Here is a 25241-nt window from a genome sequence, read left to right as displayed (position 1 = left end):
TCAAAAACATTTAGCAGACATCCTTTATTTACCATGGACTCTAAGTATCATGTATTAACCATGTGAAAAATACGAGCCATTTAATATGCTTGTCTCACCTAATACCCTAAAGATCCAAATGTCCCATGCACGAGTAGTGTGTAAGCAGTAACAGACACCAGTTTAGACACACAGGAGTGTTTGTTTTCATAGCCTTGGGACAGAGACATCCGAGCAGCTCTGTGGGGAGAGAGGAGTGGATGGGAGAAAGACAGTCCAACTTTTACCACCACATCAATGTATCTCGTCTTGCCTCAAACACATGACCTCTTACTGTTAGTACAGTACTGTTTAAACTGGCTGCCCTAATTAACCAGACCAAAAAATAACCGGAGGCCTTACTAGTGGAGAAAGTACATGATAGAGTGTGAAAACGGAGTAAAAATCCAAACAAACACTCAAATTCAAGACACAAAACACATTTTGTTAGAAACATGAGCCAAATGGAATCTTTTAAGGTACCAATATGAACAGCAATAGATTATTTGTTTAACATTTCGGCACCAGGTGTTAAAGTAATAGCTCATAACTTTAAAACTAACCCCAAGAAGATTTCACAAGCTAATAGGTGAGCGACAGGCATTGGCCAAACAGCAGAAGTACTGTTGGAATCTCATAAACACAACAAGCGTGTTAGTCAGTGCCGGTACTCTCATGTCAAACATTTTCACTTGCAAAAGGCACAAAATATGCCCATTTATAAGTCACATTTTTACAAACCAGAGCAGTCAGTCAAATTGGCTAGAAAAATAAAAAAAGATTTAGAAAGCTGCCAACAGAAATTTTCACCTGTGTATACAGCATTTGACTTTGGTAGAACTCGTAAAATTTGAGAGCAGCTGCAGATTTTCCACAGACTATAAATTCATCCAGACGTGTGCCATTTTGATGTCTTGAGGCTGTTTTACCGAGAACCACATCGGATGAAATTTAAAGGAATGGCTCACCCAAAAATAAAAATATACCTCATAATTCACTCTCACCCTTGAGCCTTTTAAGGTGTTTATGTATTATGCCTCTCAGATGAACACTATTAGTATAGAGCAGTGGTCACCAAACTTGTTCCTGGAGGGCCGATGTCCTGCACATTTTAGCTCCAACCCTAATCAAACACACCGGAACACGCTAATCAAGGCCTTACTAGGTATACTTGAAACATCCAGGCAGGTGTGTTGAGGCAAGTTGGAGCTAAACCCTGCAGGGACACCGGCCGTCCAGGCCCGAGATTGGTGACCCCTGGTATAGAGTCAATCTAGGGCCATATATAAAAATAAAAGAAAGGTTTGCAAACAAAAAATAGAGCAAAAATGTAATAGATAAATCATCAAAAAAAAAAAAAAAACGCAAAGCAAAAATTTATTTTTGAGAAATAAAAAAAAATGCTTAAACAAATAAAGAACTGCAAAGGGAAAATTAAGTTTTCAGAAATAAAAATGAAATTTGCAAAAAAAAAAAAAAAAAGAACAGCAAAAGAAAAAACAATAAAAAAAATCAAGCAAGCAACAAAAATAAATAAATACATAAAATATTTGCAACAAAAAAACTATATATATTGCAAAACATTTTTATATCATTGCCTTTGCAAAACTCGTCCAGTTAATTGCAATGCTCATTTTAATTTGCTTTTTAGTCAACCAAGAGTTTGCGATGCTGTTTTCACTTTGCACTTCAAATTTTTGTGCGTTTCACTATGCGCCATGATTTGCCCTAAAATATGGAGGCAATATATATACTTGCAAAATAAAAGTTTTGCAAACAAAAAATAAAGAATTAAGCAAAAAAACAAATAAATGCAAAAGTCAAAAAATGGCAAAGAAAAAAAAATATTTTTGAGAAATAAAAATGCACTTCATATTAGGGCTATTTTATATAATATCCTGCTATTTCTAGACTTGAGAAACGTGAAAAGGAAATGAAAAATGCTCAAGCCTTTGAAATCAACAAAAAGTAAATCCTTAGAAGATGTTCAATACACCACTAAAGTTATATGGATTATTTTTGAGGTGATGCGAAGGTTTTTAGTTAACATTTGTATTTTACACGTTGATCTCTGGCTTTCATAAACCACTGGGGATGAAGCAACAGTGCTAAATTAAAAGTAAAGATAGCCTAACACCACATTACTCCAGTAAAAGATAAATATTCATTTTGCAAGAAGACTTTCATTTTATAAACATTTTATTTCAAGTAAAACAAGTAGCAACGCACATAAAATGAGGAAAAACAAGAGGTTACAAAAATGTGAGCTGGCAAATATAAATACATGTCAGATGTAATGTTAAGAATGCTTTGCAGAACATAGTCATTTTAGATCTAGTATGCTCCACAGAAGGGTGTTTAGGTTTATATGTAAAACCTTCCCAATTAGGACAGCAATACACAAATATGGACATGTAAACTGCACAAACGACTCAAACTTTTACAGCCTGTTTTATTCATAAATAACTGGCAGCCATGACCAAAAAAAAGTGACTTCAATTTAAATCCATGAACTTTGAACTAAATTATGCCATCAACCATGGAAACTGGGAATTTACTGCACTTGACCCAGTTTAAATCAATTTTAAATTCAGTGAATCGTTAACTGGAGACTAACTCTGAGAGGATCACTTGAATCAGTGAATAGTTAATTGAAGACACTCTCTGAGAGGATCACTTGAATCGGTGAATCGTTCATTGAAGATTCACTTGAAGAGGATCACTTGAATCAGTGAATCGTTCATTGAAGACTCACTTGAAGAGGATCACTTGAATGAGTGAATCGTTCATTGAAGACTTACTCGGAGGGGATCACTTGAATCAGTGAATCATTCATTGGAGACTCACTCTGAAAGGATCACTTGACAGGGCTCATCCCTATGACCTAATCCCTTTGGTGTGACAACTTCCAAGGGATGAAGGGTGTAGACGGAAAAAAGCTAATTTTTGGAATGCACTTCTGAGTCATCTTAACAAAACAATCAATGCAGTGTGGTTTTTTGGACATCAAAAAAAAAAAAAACGCACACACAAAAAAAAAAAAAAAACTAAGTGAGTACATTGAGCAGAATGAGTTTGCTTGTTTGTTTTCTCTTTAAGTTATTTGTGTATTTGTCTATCATTTTAATGTATTAGTATTGTTGTTAATAGCTTATAGAATATTACAGTAGTAGCCTATAAACAAATGTTACACAAACATGTAAGGGTGAAATCTAACTCTGAACCTCCAATTGTCATAACGTCTCTATGCAAAGGATCCAGAGAGCCTGAAGTGTCCCTCAGTTGTACAATTTGAAATTTTCCATTCCGAACGGCCAGTTGAAGTAGCCATTTTTGATCATTTCATTTTGGAATGATACTTCAATATGGCAAACATGGTTATTACCCTGAAGAATTATTCTGTGCGCAATATATCCATATTTAATGCACTAAAGTAATCATTAACCGAAAACTCACTCTGAGGATAATTTGAATCTGTGTATCGTTGATGAAGACTTGCTCTAACCCAATCACATGAATCCAAGAGTTAATGGAAGATCTAGAAGTTTAGAACCAATGCGCAGTTGACTCAAGAAGAGATGCAATCCAAACCAATTCAATTTCATGAACGAATGGTTTAGTATAAATTGTGTACTGACTGAATATGATTGAACATTACTGCTTCTCTGAACATTTCCACAGTTCAAAATGATGAACATGTTTTTATGAAATATAATTTTGCAAAAAGCAGCTTTACAAGACAGCGGAGTTATGATAGGACTAAGCAGTAAAAAGAAGGCAAGAACCAATGCCTATGTTTACAGTAACTTGTGAACATGTTAGGATAACAGTTTATAATAACTACACACTATGAATGATTTATTAAGCATTATTAAATAGTTAATTCATTATCTGTTAAGCATTAACTCTACAGTATAGACGTTAGCAAGCGGTTTATAAATACAGATACGAATGCTGTGTTCTTGACATTATAATGTGCTTAATGATTGTGTTTTCATACTTTGTTAATGATTATGATTTCATTATTAAAGTATTGCATTACTTACAAATTACTTATTTAAGAATAGTTGTTATAGATGCTATTTTAGGATCATTCAGAAATCATAAATGATTAATAAACAATTTAAATTAACATTTATGCATCTTATTATTCAGGCATATATTGATAGTTAATTTGTATGTTAGTAAATGCTTTATTAACTCAACTTCATCCAATTTTGTGACCTGATTTAAAGTAACCTGATTTAAAGGACTATTTATGCTTTATAAATCAAATCCCTTATAAATGATAGTTAAAGGCTCTTTTATATTTTAAACAAGAAAAAAGAAAACTAATGACTTCATTCATTTTTATTCATTTGAAGATACACAAATGAAACTGCAACTTTGCAATCTTAATTAAAATAAAATTACTGTGCAGTTTAAACTTAGCTAAATAACTTTGAAATATTGTATCATAACATATTGTTAAATTAATATACTGTTGTTGCTTTATCCAAATGTGTTTAATTGTATTTACTTTTATTTGTATTTAACACTCCTGTTATTTGGCAATGTTAGAATTTTGGCAATGTTTACAGTAATTTTAGATTTTAGAATAGATTGCAAAGATTTATTGGTCATTTGATACTAAACCTTGAATTGTCATTTATAAAAGATTTACAAAGCATAAATAGTCCTCATTAAATTAGGTCAAAAAAGTTGACTTAAAAAAGCATTTATTAACATACATGGCAACCATTAATATATGACTGGATAATATAATATATAAATGTTGATTTGAATAGTTTAGTAATCATTTACTAACTCATTCTGAATGATTCTTAAAGCCACAAACTACTCTTAAATACAAATGTTTTTTTAAATAATACAATATTGTTGTTTTATTATTATTATAAATGGGCTTATAAGTCAAAAACACATGTATAACTGTATTTATAAACTGCTTACTAATGTCTATTAATGTAGAGTTACTGCTTAACAGATAATGAATTAACTATTTAACAATACTTAATAGATTATTCATAGTGTGCCATTATTATAAAGTGTTACCGAAGCGGGTTGTTTTAACAAAAATGTAGATCTTAAATGTAGTCTCTAGTTGAAATAAACAGAACTAGAGAAAAAAATACCTCAAGATGATTTTTTTTTTTTTTTTCAAAACTATTCATCCTGTTTCTTTAAACCATATACTTTTAAACCTGAAAATTTGTGACTGATGTTTGGGTTTGCTTTGGATTACACCATATCTTCTGCTAAGTGTCATAACTCTCTCGCTAGTTATCCTAAGCAAGTTATAATTGTTTAATAGAGGTTAAATAGATGTCTAATAGACGTATAAACATAGGTGTCTTGGTTAAAACAAGGTTAAATTTGGGCTGTCAAAGAAAATGTAAGACATCTAAAAATAGACCAAACTAGACACTAAATTGTTTGCTGGGTACTTTATACATAACTTTCTTATAAAAAAAAACATTGTTTAACAAAAGAAAAAAATAATTAATCATATAAAAAACTTAACAACCATAAAACATTTTAATTTGTATCTATAATCAAATACATCTTCACACCATAAAAAGGTGGACCTTTGAAGAACTTTTAACCAAGGACTTTTCAGACAACCTTACTCTGAACATCACTCTGAAAGAAGCCTTATTAGTTTTTCCTTAGACCTTTTCTTATCGAGATTTTGCTGACAAACACACTATTTCTCTTTATTTTTCCCATGTCTGTCCTCCACCCATTTCTTGCTGTCTTTCTCAGGGCTGTGAAAATAAGCAATGTTCCTGTTTCTCACCTCTGTGACCTTACCGACTGCTTCTTAAGTACGTGCTGAGCAATATTGCGTCTGCGGGGCTCAGGTGTCTGCATTCGACGTCACCCTCCAGATGTGAGCTTCTGTCACAAGGGCTCCATTAATCTGCACTGGGCCTGTCAGCCCTGTTCCTGCCTCCATCAGCTCCAAGCCAAAGCATTGTAAAGCCTCCTGCTCCCCTAAGTCTACTGATATGAACACTTACGCCTGAAACACTATATTTTGTTTGGGAAATGAGTCATAAATTAGTGGAACTCCCGGCCAAAGACTGTGGAGGAGAGTGGACAGAGAGGGGTCTGTGACTGGAAACACATCCCGGCCGTGCCTGAGGGAATCGGACCACCGAAACAGGCCTGAAAGCGCTGCCATGCTTCTGAGGAATTTTCATGACAGAGGAAATACTGACATATTGTGCATCTGCCAAAATGAATTACATTTTATGTTGTGTGTAGTGCAGGCGCAAAAATGGAGGCTGTGCTGGCCAAGATAAATGGATGTGATACTGCATAGCATATTGACAGAATCTGGAAGTCTAGTTCAGGGTATTGTGGAAATTAACATTTATGAAAAGATGTATTATAAAATGCAATAGTTATTACTGCATATACATGCTATCTGAAAAGCCTATGACCAATAACTAGTTGATAGGAAAAATGCCACAACCACACAAAAAAAGTTAAGCCATAAAAACAGCCTTAAATTAAATGGACAGTCGTTTTTTTTCTAACAGTGAATTTAACCAATACATGCATGCGCATGCATAGGCTTTTCAGTACAGTAATAAAAATATTTGCAATAATACATATTCCCTTATATATATATATACATAGATAACATATTAAACACATACACACTTAGACATGTATGTATTATGGACGAGTGGACAGATAAATGAGTGTGTGTGTGTGTGTGTGTGTGTGTGTGTGTGTGTGTGTGTGTGTGTGTGTGTGTGTGTGTGTGTGTGTGTTTAGCACGTACAAAACAATAAACACAGAACAATAAGTAAATAAATAAATAAATAAGTAAATAAATAAGTGAATAAACCAACAAACAAACAAATAAATAAATAAATAAATAATACATCTTTCCGTATATTCATAGATAACATATTGATTACATACACACACTCAGACTTGTATATATTATAGACGAATGGACAGATGGATGAGTGTGTGTGTTTATTACATCCAAAACAATAAACTAAGAACAATAAGTAAAAAAAGTAAAGAAATAACAAAAAAAATAAAACATATGTATATAGATAACATATTGAATACAAACACTCAGACATGTATATATTATGGATGAGTGTGTGTTTAATACATTCAAAACAATAAACTTAGAACAATAAGTATATATACAAGTGTGTGTGTGTGTGTGTGTGTGTGTGTATATATATATATATATATATATATATATATATATATATATATATATATATATATATATATAATACACACACACACACACACACACACACACACACACTTGAAGTCAGTATTATTAGCCCCCCTGAGTTATTAGCCCCCCTGTTTATTTTCCCAAATTTCTGTTTGACAGAAAGAAGTTTTTTTTTCAACACATTTCTTAACATAATAGTTTTAATAAGACATTTCTAATAACTGATTTATTTTATCTTTGACATAATGACAGTAATTAATAATTTACTGTATATCTTCCAAGACACTTTTATACAGTTTAAAGTTACATTAAAAGCTTAACTAGTTTAATTAGGTTAACTAGGCAGGTTAGGGTAACGGGGCAAGTTATAACGATGGTTTGTTCTGTGGACTGTCGAAAAAAATAGCCTAAAGGGGCTAATAATTTTGACCTAAAATGTTTATTTTTATTTTATTTATTTTTTTTTAGAAACAGCTTTTATTCTAGCTAAAATAAAACAAATAAGACTTTCTCCAAAAGAATATATATATATATATATATATATATATATATATATTATCGAACATACTTTGAAAATTTCCTTGTTTTGTTAATTATCATTTGGGAAATATTTAAAAAATAAATAAATATAGCAAAGGGGGGCTAATAATTTTGACTTCAACTGTAGATGGATGGATGGATGGATGGATGGATGGATGGATGGATGGATGGATGGATGGATGGATGGATGGATGGATGGATGGATGGATGGAGTAATACATCTTTCTATATATACATAGATAACATATTGAATACACACATTAGATATGTATCTATCATGGACGAATGAACAGATGGATGAGTGTGTGTTTAATACATTCAAAACAATAAACGCAGGACAATACATAAAAATAAATAAATTATTGAACAAGTAAATACATAAGCAAATAAGTTAATACATAAATAAATAAACAAACAAACAAACAAGTAAACAAGTAAATAAACAAACATTCACTTTCATTTTTTTACATTTTGTTAAGTTACAGCCTTGAAATCGTTCAAGTGTATTTATTATATGTAAAATTATATGATATTTTTCACAAAAGATTTGGAAAGTTCTCCTCTGTCTATGTAAATTCCTACAGTTAAAAGAATTTATTGTCAGAAAACCTCATGATATATTGTAGAAAGAAATATGGGGATAGGACTGAACATTTTCTTAAACAATGAAGGTCCCAGTGAGCACACTGGCCTTCATAATACAAGAAGTTTGGAACCAGGACTTGCTCTAGATTGGGTCATCTACAATGGTGCCATACTGAGTGATTAGTGGGAAAGACATTAGAAAGGTGACCAGGAACCAGTCGGTTTTTCAGAAAGAGCTCCAGCATTTCTCTATGTAGAGAGGTGAACTTTCTAAAGAAAAAAACAGCCATATCTACACCACTATACCAATAAGGCCTGTATGTTAGAGTGGCCAGATGGAAGCCACTCCACAGTAAAAGGAACATCACAGCTCATCTGAAGTTTGTCAAAAGACATCTGAAGGACTGTTAGATCCCTAGAGTTTAAAACAAGCTGGAGAAAACCAGGAATCGCTCATCATCTGGCCAGTGAAGCATGGTGGTGGCAGCAACATGCTGTGGACATGTTAATCAGTGGTAAGATCCAGAAGATTAATCAGGATTAAGGGGAAAGTAGAAATGCACAGAGAACCTTTATGAATACCTGCCATAGAGCACTCTGGAACTCAGATTGTGGTTCATATTTCAACAGGACAACGACGTTAAGCACACTGACAAGAAAATAAAGAGGTGGCTACAGGAAAACCCTTTGAGATTTCCTTCAGTGGCCCAGCCAGAGCCCAGACTTGAACATCTCTGAGGAGATCTAAAAATAACTGTAAATTAATGCTCCCTATCTTAACTGATGGAGCTTCAGGTACTGCAAAGAAGCAACAATTGACCAAAAATTGCTGTGCCAAACCTGTAGCCTCATAATTTGAAAAAAGAATGATGTAATGACAAAAATGACAAAAGTGTTCCAACAAAATTAAGCAAAGGTATGCGATTTCAAACAAACTGTAATACTGATGTGTGAAGAGACCAATGAATCAATTAATCAAATTCAAATCAAGTGAATCATTAATCGTTCCTGAACTCTAGTGCTTCGACAGACAAACGTTATATAAAACTGAATTTGGTAAGGCCTGCTTAAAATGTCCACAAAAAAAAGAAAGAAAATGAAAAAAAAGAAAGGGAGCCATTTCCTTTATCTTAGAATTTATCCTTCCAGTAAATGGCCCCTGAGGGAGGTTTATAAACAAAACAGTAAAAGGATGGGTGAATATAGAGATTGGATACATTTCCTACATTCCTCAGTCCCTTCAGTCTATAAACATGCGGGTTTATTTTGCGAAGGTGCATGTGTGCATGCTCAAAAGCATCCTCTGTGTGACGTCTGTGAGATCTGATTGCAGAGGCCTGTTTTATCTAGGCCTGTTATATCTAGTGGTCTAAAGCTGGAGGTGGTGTTGTGAAACTGGAAGGCAACACTCCGTGTAACCGACTTTGGGTTTGGTATTATGGATGTTCTGGATTATAAAAACAGTTCTATAGCATGGTGAATGCTTACCCAAGCAAATACAAATGTAGTCTCTTCCCATTCTTTTGGGTACATGACACTACGCTCAAACGGGTTTTGAAATAAACCAAATCCCCAGGAATCGTCTCCAGGCTGCAAAGTCTGCCCACTAACTTCAGGTCTTTCCAAGAAAGCCAGACGTTTGATGGCTCCCAGCAGTTCTCCACCCTGGCTAGCACACAGCGTTAGCAACCCTATGTTTGTTTGGAGTGTATTATTTAACACACGTGCTGGTCGACTCCTACCCAAGCACACCCAAATTTATTCACTCTAGCCACACCTCACACACAGTTCGAAAGCTAGTGAGCGAGTAAGTTTTGTTTCTTTTCACACTAATGATAGTTACATAGACACTTAAGAGAAAAGTGCACTGACCACGTAGTTTTATCTAGATTTTAACCAGGGGTGTTGCTAGACAAAGTTCTACTGGGGCACAGGCCCCTCTTTTTAGTCTTGTATAAATAACTATTGGCTACTGATTAATATAAATAAATTATTATTATTATTATTTTACAATTATAATTTCTAAATAAACTGGAAACCAATGTAAAGACAACTACTGTGATATGCTGAGATCTTCTGAGAAATCTTTTGCATGTCTACTGATTTAATATGGAGATTCTAGAGAACACAAAAAATATGTTTCATAGAACTATCTGTTGTCTAAGACCTGACTCTTATAGCCACCGCTGCACTAAAACAACCACTCATTAAATGAAATCAATTTAAAATGAGAGCAGGTTTTTTTTCATCTGATGAATGGTTTTAGCACCAACTAAAAATACTATTTACACAATTAAATGCAGTTGAGTTGGTCCAACATGATTTTATTAAATAAAAAGTTTAAATACATGTGTATTTTTATATAATTTAAACTCAAAGGTCTGATAAAATGATGACTATTATGTATCATACATTTCAAAGTTTTATTTGAAGTTAACAAAAATAAGAGATGTTTTTATGTGTATTTCGTGAGTTACATACTGTTGATTGATACTGATCTCAGAACTAATTTATTGCTCACTGAGCAAAGCAACAAACTAAATTTTTGCTAATTAAGCTTCTAGCACCCAAAGCATGGGGGCTACAGCCAGGTGGTAATCTCAAAACTCAAAGCATTACATGAAAATCTTCTCAATCTTCAAACTGAACAGAGGATTAAACTCTAACAAGTCTTTCTATTAACTTTAAACACACATGATCACTTTTATTGTCAACATCTCCCTCTCTTAATTCAATACAAATCTCCTAACTAGTTGGACCAGCACAATTCCTTCATGTTGTCCCAACACAAAACGCTTAAGTTAACTTAATGGTTTACAAATTTAAGTGAACTGAATATTTATTCATTAATTTATTTTCTTTTCGCTTTAGTCCCTTTATTAATCAGGGGTCATCACCGCGGAATGAACCCCCAACTTATCCAGTAAATGTTTACGCAGCAGATGCCCTTCTAGGCGGAGCCCAACACTGGGAAACACCCATACACACTCATTGCAGACAATTAAGCTTACTACATTCTGTGGTGCATGTCTTTAGACTTTACGGGAAACTGGAGCACCCAGAGAAAATCCATGCGAACACAGAGAGAATATGCAAACTTTACACAGAAATGCCAACTGACATTGGATTGAACTAGTGACTTTCTAGTGGACTGAACATAAAACAAATAAATTATTCAAAGAAATCAAAGAAATGAGTTGTTTCAGCTCATTTAAAACAGGAAGTTTGAACAAACATCAGTAATCATTTGCCTGAGTGGTTGGCTTTAGTGGTTCACTAGGTGATCTAACAAAGCCACTCTGGCTTGTGGACGTGTAGGAGGAGGATGTGTAAATGAAACATATTAAAAAAAAAAAAAAAAAAAAAAAACAAGTAAAGCATTTTAGATTCACACAAAAAAATGCAAACAGCACCCTCTAGTGGATTTGTTATCTGAAATGTGCACTAAAACATACTGGAGCAACGTACAGAAGATGTGCCAGGAGTCTGGGTTGAACAAAAGCAATTATCATGGGGAAAAAAAAGGTGCACAAAACTTGTATTTTTAAATAAAATGTACAATTGTAATTTTAACCTTTATCTTTCCACTTTATTTATTACATTTGAACTACAGAGGCAGTCATTTTAACCATTTTTAAATAGTGTAATTTAACAGCATCTTTAAAATATAATGCATATAATTATAATACCAAATATTTTCCTAAATGTGTCTAGTTCTACCCAATACTGTTTTATTCAAATGACAAAACACAAAAAAAGATCTGAGTATTTCTACAATTACCAACAACAAAGTCAGGTGCACATCTTAAAATAGGACAACAGACATTCAACGCTTACTTCTTTTATTGTAGTAAACTTTGAATGTAAATATAACTTGGCAACAGGAGCCTTATATTAGAAATATCAGAATGACCACTATAGTCATTCTAGCGGTTATACAATTCTGGTAATTCCAGTGTTAACACCCCAATTACTTTGTTAAAGCAGCCACATTAAGTATTTTCTTAAAGTAATGATGCAACACTTATAAAAACTACAGTAGATCTAGCAACATGCCGGAGCAGAGGCTACACCCAAGCCCTTTTATGAGCTCGACCACTGCTGTGAATCATTAATTCATTCAGCAAAATCATATTAAAATTATTTTAATTCGTATAACCTCAAATTTTATTCTTGAACATAAAAAAAAAAAATTGTACAGAAGTCTGGAGGATGCGGTGTCCTCACAGCTGGATACAGGCCTACTCACACAAGAGCCCAGAGGCCTTCCAAACATGGCAGAAAGAGTGAAACATAAACATGAAGTGGCTGTTGATAGTAAGATTTGTGGTGTGTAATCCACTCAATGACTTCAACACTGGAGCTGTTGAACTCTTTACCATAACAGCCATTTCCCAGCAATCCTCCCATTGAGAAGCTTTTATTTATTAGCCACTCTTAAAACAGGTTTTAAAGAGATTTTTCCGACTGTAAAACTATTCAACGCACCTGTCAGTGAAGCTCCATTAGGGCACGAGTAATTGGGGCAGGGAGTGCTAACAGGCTAGTAAACCCTACGTTAGCGTGTATGTTTAAAAGGGAGGAAATGACAGTCTGTGAGTAGAGCCTCTGATGACTTCAGACATCTAATGGTCTTATCAGTGGGTCGCAATCATGGGTAATGAGGTAATCCAGAGCTGTTGGCACCAAGGTGAAAGTTTTTGAAGGTTTGGATCTGTTAGCTGGCTCAGGCAATGTTTATAATAGTCTAAACATTCAAAAAGTTTAATTATTTTTGTTTTTCTTTTTAATGAAAGATTCTTATTCATGCAGAAACATGAAAAAATCCTCCTACAGAATGAACTAAAAGCAATACATAAAAGTAGATATTAATAGGTTTTTTAGATTAAAATGCTAAAAAAGCTTCCCACACAAGATTGGTCAGGATTAAAAAAATGGTCATCATTTTTTAAAACAGGATTATGAAAATGTATCTAATAACAATACATGTTTTTCCTTTAACATTTATGGAAGGTTTTACCATACAACAACACTTCTAAAAATGATCCACATTCATAATTTGCCTTTGTGCAACTGAATGCAAAACACACATACAAAAGTATGTGTTTTCAGCTTATGTGTAAACAGCATTTCAGTGTCAATGTAAGGCTAAAATGTAGTTAAAAGATGGGTTTTCAAGCATATATGGCATCTGTTAGTGTATAGGGCATTCTATACAAGGAACGTACATTATCTGTCCCTGAAATAAAAAATGAAATATAAAAATAAAAAGTACAGTGAATAAAAAGTATTTAATCCCAAAACAAAAATTCTAAAATGGACTGATGGTCGATTTCTGTGAGCTGTTCTGTTAAGCAATATGTCATTCATTCATTCATTCATTCATTCATTCATTCATTCATTCATTCAGTTAATTTTCTTGTTGGCTTAGTCCCTTTAATAATCAGGGGTCGCCACAGTGGAATGAACCGCCAACTTATCCAGCACGTTTTTACGCAGCGGGTGCCCTTCCAGCCGCAACCCATCTCTGGGAAACTTCGACACACACATACACACACACATACACGCACACACACACACACACACACACTCATACACTACAGACAATTTAGCTTACCCAATTCACCTGTACTGCATGTCTTTGGACTGTGGGGGAAACCGGAGCACTAAGAGGAAACCCACGCAAATGCAGGGAGAACATGCAAACTCTACACAGAAATGCCAACTGAGCTTAGGCTTGAACCAGCGACCCAGCGACCTTCTTGTTGTGAGGAAACAGCACTACCTACTGCGGCACTGCTTCGCCCCCATATGTCATTCATTTGGTTCTTAGTATTTATTAAAAACACGAATTTACAAACAATCAATTAATCAATTGATTATAAACATTATAAATTATAAATAAATCCCATGCATAAAAATTATTTTACAATTATCCCCATGATTCGGTCAGTCAGTAACATTCGCATTAAAATTGAACATAAAAGTCATGCAATACACCTTTAAGGCTATAACTATGCTATGAGGAAGTGACATTATTTGATAGAGGAAAAGCTGACAGAGATCAGGGTGAGGCCAAGTCGGAGCACTCACACTGATCCCTTGGGCTCTGTGTTGGTTGGAGAAATTCCAAATTGAACCAAACCAAACCATTACGATTGGCAACTGTACAAAAAAAATTGGCAATGAAAATGAGGAAATGCAACTTGCAGAACTCGCTGGGAGTAAAAAAAATAATAAAAAAAAAAAAGATCAAGGATGCAATCTACCATCGCATTGTATGATTTTATGCTTGTTTTTCTTTTGTTATACAGGACAAGCCTAAAGGTCAGGCCCTGTCATGTTTTTATAAGTGAAAATGTGATTCTGGTAGAATAACCTGTATACATAACCTGACTAATACACTGTTGTAACACCAGCTGCTCACACTCAAGTTTTTTTAAAGCCCTTTCACATATTTTAAATGGTCCTGAAATTGAATGGCCAAACCACATATATTATACAAATATATTGTTAACACTTGTAACTACACACTATGAACCATATATTAAGCAATAACAAATAGCACTTCCTCAGAATCATTTATAAGGGATTTACACAGCATAATTAGTCCTTACTTTAGAATGGGTCACAAAACTGCAAGAGGTTGTATTAATAACGCGTTTATGAACATACATAGTAACCATTACTATATGCCTGAATAATAAAATATATAAATGTTGTTTTCAATAGTTTATTAATCATTTACTCATTCTGAATGATCTTAAAAAACACCAACTACTCCTTTATACAAATGATTTTAATAAAAATGCGATGCTTAATTTAGTAATAAAAATAAATCAGTCACAAATTATGAAAGTACAATTAGGCACAATAAATGTGCTTCCAAGTCAATACATCATTGGTAGCTGCAATTATAAACTGCTTACTAACTTCTATTATGTAGAGTTAATGCTTAACAAATAATGAATTCACTATATGCTAATGCTTCATAAATGATACATAGTGTGTAGTTATTATAAAGTGTAAGCAATATAATAAACCACCTCAATATGGATAAAAAGCTACAATTAAACTAGTTAAAATGGCTTTCAAATGTATCTAGTACTGTAGATGATCTAGAAATCAGCTTCTCATACTGAAACACTTACTTAAATAGACAGCTTTGACCTTTTAATGCTTTTAAAAAAGTGAAATAATGTGTATAGTTCATTTAACATTCATAATGCAGCTTTTTCAGATTGAAACCAGATATAGAAAAAAAAATAGTGAATGGATTTAAAATCCATCAAGAATAAATTCAAATAGTGAAAAGTGAGTCACACACCACAATGAAACGAAGCCAAAATAGCTATTTGGCCATCGGTTAACATTATCCCAAAGTCTGTGGAGCTCATGTGACACAGAGTTAAAACAATTTGATTGCAGATGATGAAGTGTCTCTTCAGAATAACTCACACTAATGAATTGCTCACAACAGGAACAAGAACATTAAATTAAAAGAACAATTTAGTTGTGACATCCTGTCGACTTTAAAAATCACACTTTCAAATTTATGCCACTGCTAATATATCCCATGGCAGCAATTCGAGCGAAGCTTTCGAACGGCCATTAAGAATTAGCCGACAGACGTCTAAATGTTTGGATAAATTCGGACTACGTTGGAAATATGACCAAACGCTAGAACACCATTAAATCACGCTGCAGTTAAATAAACTCAGACGATACTTAAACAAATGTTGGTCAGTTTCCCTTTTAAAATGCCAACTCGTATCCAGTTTAAAAGCAGGGGAAACGGTGGCAGGGTACACAATGGAAATTACACACGTCCTCCCTTGATAATCCACATAAAGCAGTTTATTTTTGGAGATTCCTCGAGGGATAAACTCTGACCAACTGCTTGCAGCAACACAACTTTATGGCCACTTAAATGGTGCGGCAGGCGTTTTAAAATTGGGTGTGTGCACAGGGTATGCAGACAGGTAAATCACCTTCACAGAGAGTTATAAGGCTTCATTTGTTTATGCCACTTCTGAAACACTGCAAATTAACCCTGTAGACGTCAAACAGAGCATTGTTGTCTGCGGTGGAGCTGTTGAGTGAGCAAGAAAAGTTTTATTAATGACTGCTGTTAAGCTTGTAGATACTGTAACTGCATTCAGAAGGAAATTCCAGGCCAGTTCAATGAACAGTTGTACTTGTAGGATATTCCTGATAAAAAAAATATATATAATAATAATAAATTGAAATTAAAGGGATAAGAACTTCCATCTACAATAAATGAAAATATCACAGTTGATTCACCAGAGATTCTGTGGCTCATATAGTTAAAGACAAATTTACAAGCCCTCTTGGGTACTAGTACAGACACAGACTTAAGGACAACATACAAACACTAATCAAAACTATTAAAACTCTAAAGATATACTAGTAAAGCTTAACATTTTTAAGTAAATGTTATTGAATACAATAAAAGCAACACTGAAACAGCATTCCATTAAACTTGGCTTCCTGTAAGAAAGTTTTGTTTTCTAAAATTCACAGTATTTTCATATGGGGGGTGGGTTAAAAGCAGCAGTGGCTCATGTGCATCTGAACTGGTCTGTTTTTCTCTTTTATCCACTTTTTAACAATGGTGTTTTCCCAACTGCATTAGCATTTGACTGGCAGCGGCTGCAGGAGGAGGGTCAGGTAATACAGCAGCTAATAGAGAACACACAGGTACAGGAGGAGGAGAGGAAGTGAGTGAATGGAGGAATACTTAATGCTGCTCCTTATTGTTCATGATGGGAAGCTATAGCTATTGTTAGAAATAAAAGAGCAGACTTGAGCCAGGATTCAAAGGGAATCATTTATTGCTGGCCACTTTAGGATCACTTTATTTAGGTAAATAAACAAATAATCCCCAGTTTAGATATGCATAATGAGAACATCAAGATTCAGATCAAGTCCAAATTTGACATGAGCTAAAAAACAAAACTTACTTGATGGTTCTTTAAGGAAATCCCAATTTGTTTGTAATTATATTGCAAGCTTCAGCAACAAGAGACTTATTTCAGAATTGAGGATACAATAAAAGCATTTTCCTTAAACTGGAATGATATATCCAAAATGGTGAAAAGCCTTGGGGTAACGATTGATGACCAACTAAACTTCTCTGACCACATTTCTAGAACTGGTCGATCTTGCAGATTTGCACTCTATAACATCAGAAAGGTCCGACCCTTCCTATATGAACATGCAGCTCAACTCCTTGTTCAAGCTCTTGTTCTCTCCAGATTGGATTACTGCAACTCTCTACTAGCGGGGCTTTCAGCTAACTCTATCCAGAACGCAGCAGCACGAGTGGTCTTTAATAAACCTAAAAGAGCACAGGTCACTCCGCTACTCAGCCGTTTGCACTGGCTGCCAGTTGCTACTCACATCAATTTCAAAGCTCTGATGTTTGCCTACAAAGCAACCTCTGGCTTTGCTCCTTCTTATCTGCTCTCACTTCTGCAGATTTATGTGCCCTCCAGAAACTTGCGTTCAGTGAATAAACGTCACCTCGTGGTTCCATCCCAAAGAGGGAAGAAATCACTTTCCCGAACTCTCGCATTCAATCTGCCCAGTTGGTGGAATGAACTCGATAACTGCATCAGAACGGCAGAGTCACTTACGGTCTTCAAGAAACGACAAAAAACTATTTAGTCTCCACTTTCCTTCCTAATCTGCAATTGCCTCTCTGGCGATACCAATAACTGTACTCAAAAAAAGAAAAAGAAAAAAAAAAACTTGCATTACTAATGCTTTCTTTTTTAGACTTTACACACCTGAAACTTGCCTACAGCACTTATTCATTGTTGCTCTTAAAGTTGTGTAAATTGCTTCCTTGTCCTCATTTGTAAATCGCTTTGGATAAAAGCGTCTGCTAAATGACTAAATGTAAATATACAACAAATACACTCACCGCCCACTTGAGGTACACTTGTTTGACTGCTCGTTAACGCAAATTTCTAATTAGCCAATCACATGGCAGCAACTAAATGCATTTAGGCATGTAGACATGGTCAAGACAGTCTGCTGCAGTTCAAACCGAGCATCAAAATGAGGGAGAAAGGTGATTTAAGTGACTTTGAACATGGCATGGTTGTTGATGCCAGACAGGCTGGTCTGAGTATTTCAGAAACTGCTCATCTACCGGGATTATCATGCAAAACAATCACTAGAGTTTACAGAGAATGGTCCGAAAAAGAGAACAAATCCAGTGAGTGGCAGTTCTGTGGGTGCAAAGCTTAACATGGAACAAAATCTCAGAGGAATATTTCCAGTACCTTACCTCTATGTCACAAAGGATTAAAGCAGTTCTGATGGCAAAAAGGCGTCCAACCCGGTAAAGTGTACCTAATAAAGCGGCCGGTGAGTATATACAATCATTGGTGAACTGAATCAATTAATAAAATATTATTAATTATTATCAATTTATTTTATTGCTGCATTATGTAAAACAATGCAAAATGCTTTCCAAACATGATAGGGATTTATTTTATTTTCATTATTATTATTATTTAGTTAACAATGACTAACTTATTGTTAAAACCATTGCAGAGGTGATATTAAAAGAGTTTACATTTTTCACAGTTGTGCTTCGGCTCAAGATGCGAACCTCAAACCAGGCAACACGACATGTCTAATGCACTCTTTTATGCATTTTCATCACATCTTTTTCAAACAGTGAATGAGAAATTCATTCACAAATACAGAGTTGGCATATGAATCTACTATTGGTGTATCTTAAACATTTTGCACAAAGCAATAAAGAAGAATAAGTGAGTATTATGCATATCACATGCTTTATCCATCAGTGCTTTAATGAATGTTTTGGCTTTTTATAACTAAAGTAAGAGAGTTGACAAAACCGTGGAAACAGACACAATGTTTTTCTTTTGTATTTATAATTACAAAAGAAAAACATTGTGTCTGTTTCCCCGGTTTTTAATGAAACAATTTTATTTATCTTAGTAAAGTAAACATATAAAAATACAAAAATTACATTTAACTATTCAATGATAATCGAAAATGTGTGATTTAGGAGATAGTCAAAAATGTGTAAAGTGGAAATTTTGAAGTTGCTTTTTTTTTAGGACTAAATATACATACAAGCATTAACTTTTAGAGACAACTTGATTTAATTTATTATTCAAAAACATTTAAAGTTTGTGTTTTCGAAAATTCATCAGAAGGTTAAGGTAAACACCATAATCAAACTATTACCGCCGTGACAAGATATTCAATACACACATGACAGTTTGACACTATTATTTGCATCTGTAGAGTCAGTGAAGGACCACAGACAGACACCATGAAATGTTGAATTTTTTTTTCCCCATACGGCATGAGGTATCAAATTCCATTAAAACAACACTCTTCCAGCAGTTCCTACTTTCACCCAATATCTCATTTGTCATTAAAGACTGCGTTTTCGAAAAATTCATCAGAAGGTTCATCTAAGACTGAGATAAATTAAGATTTAGAAAAAGACTAACCGTGAGTATGTTTACATGGACTTCAATAATAAAATAATTTTAATATGATTAAGAGTATATCATGTAAACAGAGATTTTTGATAAATTTATTTTGATTAATTGTATAATTGAACTAAAGAGAAATCAGATTAAGACATGTAGAGAATGCCGATTTTAGTCACATTATTGGTGCAATACAGATATATAAACATCATAATCAACCTATTACTGCCGTGACAAGATATTCGATACACATGGCAGTTTGACACTATTCTCTGCATCTACAGAGTCAGTAAAGGACCACAGACAGACACTGCGAAATGTGGAGGTTTTTCCCCTATACGAAATGAGGTATCAAATTCCATTAAAACAACACTCTTCAAGCAGTTCATACTTGCATCCAATATCTTGTTTGTCTTGGTCGACTTGCATGAGATGTTCCTGAATGGAAAGGAAAGTGCCAAACTGCAGTTAAAGTCGACAAATTTAAAAATTAAACATCTGAAATGATATGAAACTTTAGAGGAAATGTGGATAGCGCGATGACAAGATGACATTAATTGAATTATGTGCTGTAACATGAAAAACTGGATCATGAAAACAACATTCAAAAACCAATTCATGAAAATACCTTAAAGGGTCACGAAACACCAAAACACATTTTTTGAGCTGTTGACAGTCGTATATGTGTCCCACACTGCTAAAAACACTATTAGGACACCTATATTTCACTAAAAAGTGTAAATTGGTTGTTTTTGCGTTATTTTAAGCAAATTCGTACTTCCTGTTTGAAACGAATTTTTGAAGCTGCGTCACGGTCATGACATAATAGCGTGTATTCCAGCGTGCAGACTGGGCGTCTGTGCCAGAGTGAGTCTTATTACGTATTACAGTTTGTTGCATTAATGCATGAGTAAGGCTTGGGTCAAACCAATCAGCGCACTCTATTGTGCAACTTCATTAATATTCATTACTATCACCGTGTTTTCAGGACAGAGACGCCACGTTGTGTTGGCAAAACAAGCGTGAAGTGTTGCTTTTATAGTTTGCTGCAGTTAAGTTTCGATTTCATTTTCTCTCTGTGAGAGCTCAGACTCACGTGTGGATTACAGTGTACGCGACGCGCGACAACAATAACTTACGTGTCTAAGGAGGATTATTGTTTACCTGAGAGCTGTTCTCATCTGCAAACGCTGAAATCTGGAATCGTTTGTAGTCTTCTCTTCATAAAGACGCGGCTCTAGTTGCTGGTGATTGTCCTGTCTCTACAGATTTGGTAAGTGAGCGACCAGTGCTCTTTGTTTATTCAGTTTGTTCGTATCTAACAAACTATTGCACAGAGTGTAAACACGTTAGCACCACAACCAAACTTTAACCTCGTGTAGGGTTTTTACCGCATTTAGTGACCGGAATAACACGCGCGGCTTTCTGACACTACCTGTCGTGTGCATCTAAGTTTCCGGGAAATGCAGAGGTTTTTTTTCTCTCATTCGCCGTGCGGTATCAAACATTGCATGAAAAATACACGCTTAGAGCAGCTCCTCGAATCAAATATCTCGTGTGTCGCGAGGGGCATGAATGAATTCCCTGAATGAAAGAGCCAAACTGCAGTTAAAGTCCACCATTTAATAATTTGGCTAATAATTCGACTACAGATGTCCATGTAGGTTAAACACCATCACATTCTCCTGTATGTATGTGTGTGTGTGTGTGTGTATTTTGACTCTGAAACTCGCGCGTGCCCAAATCGACACTCCCACACCCTCCCACTTTAGTTCCTCCGACACTCCCCCCTAAACAGAGCTGGACACGCCCACTTTTCTGACTTTTTCCAAAGAAGAGGTGTGAAAACACCCTGCTGAAACGAGGGGGTTTCATGGCCCTTTAATCATATTATTGCTTTATTCAGATTAAAGCAAATAATTCAATAACTCATGTCCATGTAAACATAGTCTCTAAGACCCTTTAAAAAACTAAAATAAGACATAAAATAACAAAGTTCTGCCAAAAGGAATCATTTAATCAATCATTAAATCGGTGGTATTTAACTCCACGGTAAAAATAACGTGCAAGATCCTCTTTAATAACATCGTAAATAAATAAAAGTCCTCAATATTTGGTTAATATTCCTAAATATTTGATTAAAACGCTAATAGACTGCCATAGAACTCGCCCACAGATGAGCTCATGGTTTCTTTGCGGAGGTGTCCATCCTGTTTCATCATCTGCCTCATTTACACTAAAAAAAAAGAAACAGACAAGAGACTTATGGGTTTGAAATGCCTATCCACCCAAAATCCATCACTCCTTTAGTTTTCCATATGACTACAGTAAACATGAACAAAGTACATGTAAGCAGTGAAATTATCTGATATTATATGAGTCATATGAGGAGATCAAGGTGTTCTGAATGGTATGCTTTTTATCACCATGAACCAGGATCTGAAATTAAATTACATTAAAAGACTATTGTTTTATTAATCCTATTTTTATTCTGTTTTGTTTCAAAAACACAACACTTATCCAATTATTTCAATTAAAAGCTGTAATAAAATGTTCAAAGGTGGCCATCAAATATATTTTCACAACAACTGCATACAAAGTATTTTGTAAATATAAATGAAATAACCAGAGCTTGACATTAACACCCACCAGCCCACCAAATGCAGGTAGATTTCCGCACACTAGGTACAGTTGCCTCGAACCCTCCCCTCCCGTCTCCCCCGACGGCCCGCGCTCACACCACAAACGGGCCTCGGTACGCTTACGTAATCGCTGCTGCGCTGCGCTCTCTCACTCAGCAGCACAGTGGAGATTTCTTTAGTTATATCGTTTCAGTCGTTTGATATGCAGTGACATGCAGTCAAATGTTTCGCCAAACAGTCCTAAGGGATGCGATGACACGCAGTCAGATATTTCGCCGAACAGATCCGCCCCTTTTGGCGCTCATAAACAATCATAAAGCCCTCGTGCTGCAAGAATGAGGAGGTCTGCTGAAGGTGCGCAGCTGTTGTGTAGTGAGGGGTTTGCGTCTTTAATAAACTACGGCAGTTTGCGTTCTTTGAACAGTAAGAATGATTAATAAATCAATATGAAACAGCCCCTTAAAAGTCACGTCTCGCTTTCAGTTTCGGGCTTTGGCGCGTTTTGCACTCACACACAAGTGTACCGTGCCAAAGCCCAAGTGAACCGCGCTCAGGCACACCTCTTCCAAATGGGCCAGGGCTGGCCAAGTGAACCGTGCTTGAGCCCGATTCAGCGCACTCACACTTCTCAAACGTGTACACGTGATCAAGCTTTCACTATCGCACACAGAATGGTTTTCATCTGCTTTCCTTTGCTTACAGCAATTTCTTTGTTAATATGGTTTAATTATCATCCTTTACAATAACATTGATTTAATAGAATATTAACTCTTATCCATAGTTACCCGATGGTCTGGGACCTTTAGTCTAGACAAACTACTGTGTATAGTTTTAGATTAATGAGAATGATTTTTTTTTTTTTTAAATGTCAGTTGTTTTTTAAGAACATTTTTGTTGAATAAATAAAATGTATGTTCACAGCAATAGTTAGCTTGTTTTGACACTTTTTTTTTTAAATAATTTGTGGCAAGGAAAAAATTATTTGTTGTGGCCAGAGAAAAAAAAAAAAAAAAGATAAATCCTTAGTATTGAGCCATAAAAAGTAATAACAAATAAAAAGTTAAAGAGGCACATAGCACATAATTTAAATCAAGTAATATTATCATGCCAATGATTAATTTATGCAAACATATTTTCCCAACAGAAAAGTTGTGGCTAGTGAAAATGGTGAGTGGCTAGTAAGGCTGGGAAACTACTAGCCACAGTGGCTAGTGATGAAAAAAGTTTATGTCAAGCCCTGAAAATAGCATAACTCTAAAACATAAATATCATATAATCAGTTTTACATTAAAAAATATGATCATAAAAGTTTATTATAAAAGTTTCTTAGATCACAGAGCATTTTTGTACAAAGGAAAAAAAGTCACATTGCAAATACAGATTTTTTTTTTATTTATTATAATTTTTTTCGTCTTCTTTTTAAATATTTGCCAAATGATATTTAACAGAGCAAGACATTTTCACTGCATGTCTGATAATATTTTTCTTCTGGAGAAAGTCTTTTTGTTTTTATTTCTGCTAAAATAAAAGCAGTATTTAATTATTTTAAAACATTTTAAGGTTAAAATTATTAGCTATATATATTTTTGATGGTCTACAAAACAAACCCTTATTTTACAATAACTTGCCTAATTACCCTAACCTGCCTAGTTAACCTCATTAACCTAGTTAAGCCTTTAAATGTCACTTTAAGCTGTATAGAAGCGTCTTGAAAAATATCTAGTAAAATATTATGAACTGTCATCATGGCAAAAATAAAATGTACCAGTTATTAGAAATGAGTTATTACAACTATTATGTTTAGAAATGTGTAGAAAAAAAAAAAAAAAACTTCTCTCAGTTAAACAGAAATTGGGGGGCTAATAATTCAGGGGGTTAATAATTCTGACTTCAACTGTAGTTATACAATTATTTCTAATCGCTGAGACCGTCTAGACCAGAGATGCCCAAAGTGAGGCCCGCGGGCTAGAGTTGGTCCATTGTAACCTTTGATTTGGCCCACCATCCCATCTGAGTAGAGAGTGAGAATGAGGGAGAGAGTTGGAGAGAATACCTTTAACAGAAATCGATGTTTCTAATTTGATGTAACCTTTGTTTATTTGTTTTATTGCTGAGCTTCTAAAAAGCAAACTCAAATGAAATGTTGTAAATTAATCAGAGTTTTTTAAATGCAAATACTGTCACTCCAAAAATACTGTCACTCCACTGTCATGGATAGGAGGACTATGAAGAAGACATCAGCGAGCAAATCAAGGTAAAAAACCAGTGTAACATTCTGTTATAAATGAGTTGTAAAGTTCATTATAAAATGTCATGTAAAAAATACTGTGTTAGTAAATATAAAGCAATGTTTTCTAGTTATTCATTCATTTATTTTCTTTTTGTTTTCTAGTTATTTTAAAGTATTATTAAATAATTTATGAAACTACTGTATATTTTCCTTCGACCCACTAGCCTCAATTAAGTTTGGTTTTTGGCACTTCATAAGAAAAACTTTTGGGCGTCCCTGCTCTAGACAATAAAATAAGTCTCTGCTTGCATTATATATGTTTTGGGTTAAATTTGCCATTAAGCTCAACAGAAGCATCTTAACATGTTATAATATTAATATTAACACTCACAATACTTCAACATGGAATTACAAATGCAAAAAATTTTATTCATTTTCACACAATCACTTTAAATCACTAAATCCATATACAGCTTATCTTGATTGTTTTTTTTTCTTTTTTT

General features: G+C 34.4%; 1 protein-coding gene across 9 annotated transcripts in view; it reads right to left on the bottom strand.

The window, feature by feature from the left end:
• The window catches only part of sulf1 (sulfatase 1), a 172381-nt gene that overhangs the window by 127049 nt on the left and 20091 nt on the right, over positions 1-25241 (bottom strand). The gene's annotated exons all lie outside the window — the stretch shown is intronic.

Source organism: Danio rerio, chromosome 24, assembly GCF_049306965.1.
Source record: "Danio rerio strain Tuebingen ecotype United States chromosome 24, GRCz12tu, whole genome shotgun sequence".
In the NCBI taxonomy this organism is placed as follows: Eukaryota; Metazoa; Chordata; class Actinopteri; order Cypriniformes; family Danionidae; genus Danio; species Danio rerio.
This window is presented reverse-complemented; position numbering and strand designations above follow the sequence as displayed.